General features: G+C 44.2%; 1 protein-coding gene across 2 annotated transcripts in view; it reads right to left on the bottom strand.

Moving 5' to 3' along the window:
- Positions 1-294: 294 nt before the first annotated feature.
- rad18 (RAD18 E3 ubiquitin protein ligase) overlaps positions 295-8180 on the bottom strand; it is a 55492-nt gene continuing 47606 nt past the window's right edge. The window contains exon 13 of one of the 2 annotated variants that reach the window (XM_042707905.1): positions 295-850. The gene's annotated coding sequence lies outside the window, so the exon portion shown is untranslated. The remainder of the gene's footprint in view (positions 851-8180) is intronic. The other variant, XM_042707904.1, reaches the window with a different exon arrangement.

Raw genomic sequence — 8180 nt, 5'->3', positions numbered from 1 at the left:
TTGACTGCTGTATTGTATTGCTATTTGCCAGTAAAAACATATCTTGTAACAACAAAATGCTTCGTATGGTGGTTCCTCTCTAAACCAACACGCAAGACAAAAACACTCTTAAACCGGTGATGTGCAATGCCTGCCAATACGGTCCTGTCTCGGACCAAATCCACTCTTCTGCTTTCTCTTAATCAGCGTCTTCCAAAGGGTAAAGAACACAAACAAGCAGTAACTCATTTATCCTATAAATTGAGAGGGCACAAGCAGGCAGAGACTGTGCTTCCTGGTTCTTCCTCTGATTAACGAGGCCACTGCTTTATGTAACAGGGGGGAATGCTTCCAACACAAGCTTCGCATGCGGAGTTCTTCGTTGCCGTTTATGAAATGTGTATTCTACGGCAAACGCTTAATCTTTCTCAGCTGTGTATACCATAATCTAGGTTCATTGTCTGAAGTGGACAAACACGAGTGTGGGAAAGGCTTTAGGATTGGACAATCTATTATTCTCTCGCTGACAATGTACGTACACTGGACTGGGCAGAGGACCCCGCTCTGGAACTAATGCCCTGAGTGAATTGACATTGAGAGTCTGCACCCAATTCAAGGTGCCAAAACAAGACGAAACCCTTGGTGAATAATTCATTAGAAATGATAGTTTATTAAAAACACTGAAAAATGTACATTAACAATGAAAAGAGGACTAAAAAAAAAAAATACACATAAAACACAAAGCCGGAGATGAAGAGTTATTGTTGGCTGACTGATCCTTCAACTACTCCTAAGTTCCAGAGCGTCCATTTTCATCTGCGGCAGTCAGCGAGGCCTTCCCAGAGTTTCCACCTGAGGGCTTTCCTGGTCTCTAGAACACAAGAAGGAGAGTGATTTTTACCTTCCCTCACTGGCTTGGCACAACTTCAATGCACAGAGACATCTAATGCATAGCCATAAGGAAAATTAATAAAAACACTCGGTGAGGGACCGAGGCGGCCGCCCCACGTTCTGGGATGTGTGCGACTGGAGTCGGTGGTGAAAAAAACACAGTGCAGGAGATGGTGGATTCTTATAATCTTCTTATTCTTCTTCACACTCAATTATACGAAGATGCCATCCGACAATAACTTCAGATGGCTGGAATGACCACTGGATTATTGCGTCATGACCACAGGAGGTCAGTCAGTTTGCCCCTAACCCTCACACAAAGCCTTAGACTCTTACAAAACAAAGGGAAGCTGTGGTGTTTTTTTTTTTTTTTTTCCCTTCCAATATCATTTCAGATTTTCCATGAGCACAGCAAAGTCGAAGTCTGCCATCTTAAAAACACAGAAGAGCAGTAACAAGAGACATGCTGTTTGCCATGAGGCTTGTTGGACTCTTAAACACTATTTAGACTGGACCGCTATTAACCGCGCTCAATGCGAATGCATAGCAAAGAATTTTGGCCGAGGCCCATAGAGTAGGTCAGAGGCTGGTCGGCCGCGCAGCACAGAGCCATCGGAGCCCCTCCAGCGCACAGCCTCTCAGGCGAAACAGACACTTCTCTACAGTTACTGGGACAGAATCTCCAGGGACCTGACAAGGGAAAAAAAAAAGGAGTGGGGGGGGGATATTGGTCCAGGCCAATTGTTCATCGAGCCAGCTCTCCTCATTTACGCCAAATAGAAAGTAAAAAAAAAAAATGCTTCTCATTTATTACCCAGACATACATCCAGCTTTAATCACTGCAGCACCTTTAAGAGTCATTCTTCTTCGACCCGATCCTCTATGTGTAATCACTCAAAATGTATCCCATCCTGAACTCTTTCACCCCTCTTCCACGTTGGTAGACATGTTGCCTCTCTCTCTCACTGTGTGCAGTATGACACAAGCTTTCCAAGAAAAACTTCAGAATTAATTAACACCAAGGGTAAGCGGCTTTCAGCTCGATAACCACTATATAAATAATTTTCTGCGCTCTCCCTCGTGTGGGAAATTCAAAGAGACTTGACGAGTAGCTCCTAACTCAAGGGGGAAGAGGCAGAGTTAGAGCGTCAGAACACGAGCTCAGATGACCACCCATGGTCCTCCTCCAGCATCAGAGCACACATCCAGCAGCCAGTTAGCCCAGACCTCTTAACCATGTGAGGGCATGGAACTCTAATGGCAGTGGACATCAAAATCAATGGACAGAGAGCATCAAGCTGTAGTCTCTCTGATTCCAGCCATGAAACAAAGTCACTGTTTGCTGATGTGTGGATTCAACCTGACAGAATTTAAGAGAACATTAATTGAACAATGTCAATGATCAAGTATATGCTGCTCCAATGGAAAACTGTGAGTTACCAGAGAAAATACTTATGATGTGCCTTTGTACTCTGTGAGCAGAAGAGACCAGTTTACTGGAAACCCTATAATGCAACCCAAAACAAGTCTAGGAGGGAAGCACTGTGGATACACTTGAAATGATCAAAACACAGTTGGCTGGAACAAAAAAAAGATGTAGAATGAGACTTTCTTAACAATGTTCATATTAGTTTTTTTTTTTTTCAGTTTAAACCTGACTGAAAATGTTCTGCAGTCAGCCTTGCCATTTCATGTGCCGTGATCATTGAATGTTTTATTGTTGCTAAGGCAAAACAGGACCCTTTGGAAAAAAGCCATATTTTGGAAATGTAATGAAACTGTAGAAGTTAATTTACATTTGCCATCATCCATTATTCAACTAAAGAAGTATACAGTATTCAACTAAAATGCTCCTGTATAACACAATCTCCCTTCCTATCCAAAGCCATTAGGGAATGGAATATGCCTCCAATCGATTTGAAAACCTATTTTATACATTTTTTTAAAGGAAATCAATCATGTCTGCAAACTTAAATGCAAACAGTTACTAGGTTATTTGACCTGATGCCACACACTTTATAATCACGTATGGCTCATTCATTTCTTTACTGAAAAATGACTGTATGGTAGTAGTAGGCAAATCTGGTACAAAGACTATCTTCTCACTTGGTCGCACACAGCGCCTGACCAAATTAACAACATAATCCAAACTAATAAACTACATCAAATATGGATGAGCATTTCTTACCGTAAAGCCTTAAAAAACCAAAGGCTGGCTCCATTTAATGCCATTGTGTGTTTTCAATCAACATCTTTCCATTTCGTTCCAAGTACACTGAAACAAGTCAAAACGATTTTCTACGGCAAACATGTTGCTGTCAGTACAAAAGGAGGTTGGTTCAGAGCACTGGATTTGTCTTGTCCTCATAACAGCCTTTTCTCTCAGGCACTTTGACTGAATGTTGATGGTTTAAAGATGCACATCGATGCATTCCTCAAAGAACCTTTTGCTATTGATTCAGGCATAGACGTCTCCTTCCACGAGCCCTTACACTAGAGTTTGAGTGATAGAATCTCCACTTTCTGGCTGCTACGTCGGAGGCAAATTAAGCAAATTATTCAAAATGAGATCAGATTAAATTTAATCCGTAAATAGGATTTAAAAATGGGACATTTCTGAGCAATGTAATGGAGTCTGCCAAACAATGATTTGTTCACATATCCTTGGTATCATTTAATATTTATATCACAGCAAAATGGCCATGGAATTATTCAACAAAAGACAGAATTTATCATATGATATTTATCATATGATGAAACAACTCATTTTGGGCCTACATTTATGATGCTGCATTTGCATTTTATGTGTGCATATAAAAAATATTTATAGTCTCGACTACAAATTCATTTCCGTAAGAAAATGTGAACTTAATAGCGCCGCCGGAGCAGTTGTACATTGCCCTTCACCCTATGGAAGTGTGACCCTCCTACCGCATGCTGGATGAGTATGGAGTCAGACTAGTTTCTTCCCAAATAAATGTCACGTGATTCACAAATGTATTTTGCGTTTCCCAAATAAATGTCACACGATTCACAAATGATTCACAGACTGATGAACATGCATTGACAACTGCTCGCCATTTGTGAACATCCCTGCATTTGTGTGTGACTTTTTCAGAGTTTCCTGATGTGGCTTGTTTTACAATTGTATTTTTTTTCCAAAAGGGCATTCTCTGCAGCCTATCAAATGTCTCTGACAATGTCAGGCAATCAAATCAACATAAATGTGAGGGTATGTAAATAAATGTAACAGGACATACATTAGTGAATCTCGTGACATTTGTGAATTAAAAAAAACTAATCTGACTCTTTAGATGACCAATAAATATAATCTTATAAGGTGCAGGGCAGGGATTCTCTAACACCAATGACCCACTGACCTTGTGGCACACGTGGGCAGACAACACACTCGGCCATTAAAACATTAATCAGTCAATGTTGAAAATGAGTTGATATTCATTTATTGTGAGCAAAGCACCTTATCAAGATCTAAAAAGAACTTGATTACCTTGTTCCTCGGAAGAACAACTCTCCACAGCGAGAGTTGGCAATTAAGAATGTTTTCTAATTGTAAAAATGCCCATTCTGTTTGAAACATAGGACTTAACTAGTCATTTAATGCGCTACAAATGATGGAAAGTAGTCGTCCTCACAGGTGTGGCAGCTGGATTTCTTTCAAACCCCAGTAACATCAAAACAGAGTCGGCTTAAAGGAAGGGCATTCGCCCACCTCCCATCATGAGTTATTGTGTTCCTGCTCGATACTCAAAAACAAATCATTTGCATAATAATATGTATTCACAATGCTGTGTGATCACACAATCGCACTATAATCACGCAATGTGTCATTAGTGTGATTCAACAATCACAATAATAATACAACTTAAGACGTTTTCACATAATTCAACTAAACTAGGCAAGAAGCTGCAATTTCAATTAGACCAAACTCAGCGAGACTATGGATGGAAATTGACAGTTGGAAGGAACCCATCTTTGTGTCTTTCCTTTCCACTTTCATTAAAGTGCATTTCAGACACACCTCTCCTTTAAAAGAAAATCAGCATACTTTGCCGTTCATATGGTAAATTCCATCCTGGATCGCTGATAAAAATACCCACAACTAGCTTTGTTGCACAGCTAGGGACTGTGCCAACTCTGATCAGAGCAGGCGCCCAGGCCTCACTGAAGACCGCCAGACTCCCGAGCACTTAAAAACCTTCTGTTGTAAGAAACGATGAAGGACAAGGCCACATCTAAAAGCTGAAAGGAGTGGAGCTCCTCAGGCAGGGGAGGGGCAGGTGGACGACTGAGAGCTGAACGCCCTCCTACGGAGGCTCAGTGGGTGGCACAGAGAGTAATCAGGAGTGATGGAAATGAAACCATGCACACAGGGGGAGGAAAGCAACAGAATAAAAAAAAAAAAAAGGACAAAACAGGACAAGGACAAGGGGACATAAACACGGGAGATATGACAAAGGGACGAAAGCATGGAGGAAGAACAGCGCTGCAGCAGCACAGGGAGAGCTGCCCACCTGTGACAGGTACACCGCTGCTGGGGCCCCAGTCAGACACACACACGCATGCAGGCACGCGCACGCGCCACGCGCACGCGCACGCGCACGCGCACGCGCACGCGCACGCGCACGCGCACGCGCACGCGCACACGCACACGCACACGCACACGCACACGCACACGCACACGCACACACAGGCATGCACACACACACACACACACACACGCATGCACACACACACACACACACACACACACACACACACACACACACACACACACACACACACACCACACACACACACACACACACACGCACACACACACACGCACACACACACACACACACACACACACACACACACACACACACAGGCATGCACACACACGCATGCACACACACACACACACACCATGCTGAAGGGGAGGCCGGAGGCGGCACAGGCTCCATCATATGTTTACATCACATGACATTCTCATAACCCTTCTACACAAAGCCCATTACATTCGATTCTCATAACCCTCTACACCAGGGGTTTTCAACAGGGGGGCCGTGACGGCATTGCAGGGGGTCCGCGACATGAGCCTATGTTGATCAGTTCACCATTGAATTTTTTTATTTTTATAAATTCGCTTTGATATTTCAACTCATTTCCAGATTACTCTTGAATATCGTGAAAATATCGTCTTATAGGCATATATCTGTGCAGGGGGAGGGGGCGTGGCGGCGGCTAGCGATGTACCCTGATAATTTCACATATTTAAGTGTTATAGGCAGAATATCTGTGCAGGGGGAGGGGGCGTGGCAGTGGCGGTTAGAAACACGCACACGTGTGCAGGCACATCAGTGGGCCGCGAATTACTTTCTAGTCAGAATGGTGGTCCCTGGGACAAAACCAGTTGAAAACCCCTGCTCTACACAAAGCCCATTACATTCGATTCTCATAACCCCTCTACACAAGAGCCCAACCACCCAAGCCCCTACAAAACTATTTTTCAAGCCAGGGTCAAATAATTGACTTTTGGCTGGAAGGCAGCTTCCTGAACAGGGCCCCATGAAATAGGTTAGAAACCCCCCGAGAGGCCGGGGCGGACCTCGCGCCTCACGCCTATGCGCTGTACACCTCACGGGGGCTCTGGACATCTCGTGGGGGGGGGGGGGGGGGGGCGTTTCAGGTGGTTTAAATAAGTGTGGGGCTTCTAATGTCATCCAGATTTGGCTTAAGCCTGCATGGAGAATCGATCTGGGCTGGCTGACAGCGTCTGAGGGGCTTTTGAGGTTTCTTCCCCAGCTCACGCATGCCGAGACCAAACCAGAGGCGCACGACAGCTTGCTGTCAGTCAGAGGAAGGCCACATACCAAAACAAAGTGGGCTTTATCTGCCCTGGCATTTCACTGCAGCACGCCTGGGACTTATTTCCAGGGATGAATATTTCCAAGTACATTGTCCTAAATAAGGGATATATGAACAGGCCAATGTAGGATAAGAGTGGTGTATTTAACGGCACTACGCAATATCTGCAGCAGCAGCTGAACATACACAATATAAGATACAGGCATGACATTTTTGTGTCAACTGAAACATAATTAATTGACATTTGTAAAAAGCATTTGATGATATCTTGACAGCTTTTAAGTCAAGAAAAAAAAACAAAATTCCCACACCTGTAAGGAAAAATCCTTCTAAAGAAATCGTATTCAATCAAGACCTGATGTACACTACCAATGAACACTTCCAGCCAGCCCAAATCAGCGCTAGGACAGAAAATGTGTGTAATCAAATATTTGAACACATAACACAAAGCCATAACTAAAAAACAACATTCAATGACCGAAGAAGCATTTAAAAATCCACTCTCTATGTTCAAGCATGAAGGGTCCAGAGCAGCCCTTTAGAATGAAAAATAGAATTTTAACAAAAATTGAAAATTGATTTTCCAACACTATAATAAGGCATTTTATTAGATATCAAAAACGAGAGAAGAGAGAGGAGACGAGGGTGATGGAGCCAGTCTAATGAACCAGACACAGGGGAGGAAACTATGACTCTCTCTAGGATGAGGACATGGCCGTCTCTCCCCTGAAGGAAGCGCTGAAATAACAGATATGTCTCCCTTCCACCTCTTCTCCATTTCTCCCTCTCTCCTGTATCCAGCCTGCCCCCCCCCCCCCCCCCTGAGGAGCCGTGAGCCCAGAGCCTCCCATATGGAATCATTTAGGGCTTGACATGAAGAGCTTTCAACAACTGTTTACACTGCATACACTCCCCTCAGTCAAGCTACAGAAGGGCTGCTGCTGCCGCCGCTCCTCTTGTCTGAGCTGGGCTGAACACAGGGGAGAAAACAAAATTCCAGAGCAGGAATTTGGGTCAGACTTCCATACACAAGAAGGCTGTAGAAGAAGTTTTGGGACCCCGCTGCACCTCCCGCGCCTCGCCTCACCTCGTCCCCCGTCTTCCCATGTCTTCTCCTTCATACCGCTTGCCTCCCTCATACTTCCCCCCTTGCTCTTTCAATCCTGCCCCATGAACACAAGACATACAGGAAAACAATTAACATCTGTGCCAGCCATTTTATGTCAGTGGCTGAACGTTAGCGATAAGCCCTTTTCGGCGCTGTTGAAAGGAATCCATTACTCTGGGCTCTGCTGTTGCCCCTAGTGGCAAATAAATCAGTGCTTTCACACGAGCGAGCGCAGGGGAGAATGCACCCGGAGTGGCCACACACACACATGCACACACACACACACACACACACACACACACACGAGCGCAGGGAGAATGCACCCGGAGTGGCC

The sequence above is a fragment of the Clupea harengus genome, chromosome 5 (assembly GCF_900700415.2).
Source record: "Clupea harengus chromosome 5, Ch_v2.0.2, whole genome shotgun sequence".
NCBI classification, from domain to species: Eukaryota; Metazoa; Chordata; class Actinopteri; order Clupeiformes; family Clupeidae; genus Clupea; species Clupea harengus.
The sequence above is the reverse complement of the archived record's forward strand: the minus strand, read 5'-3'. Positions and strand labels throughout refer to the sequence as shown.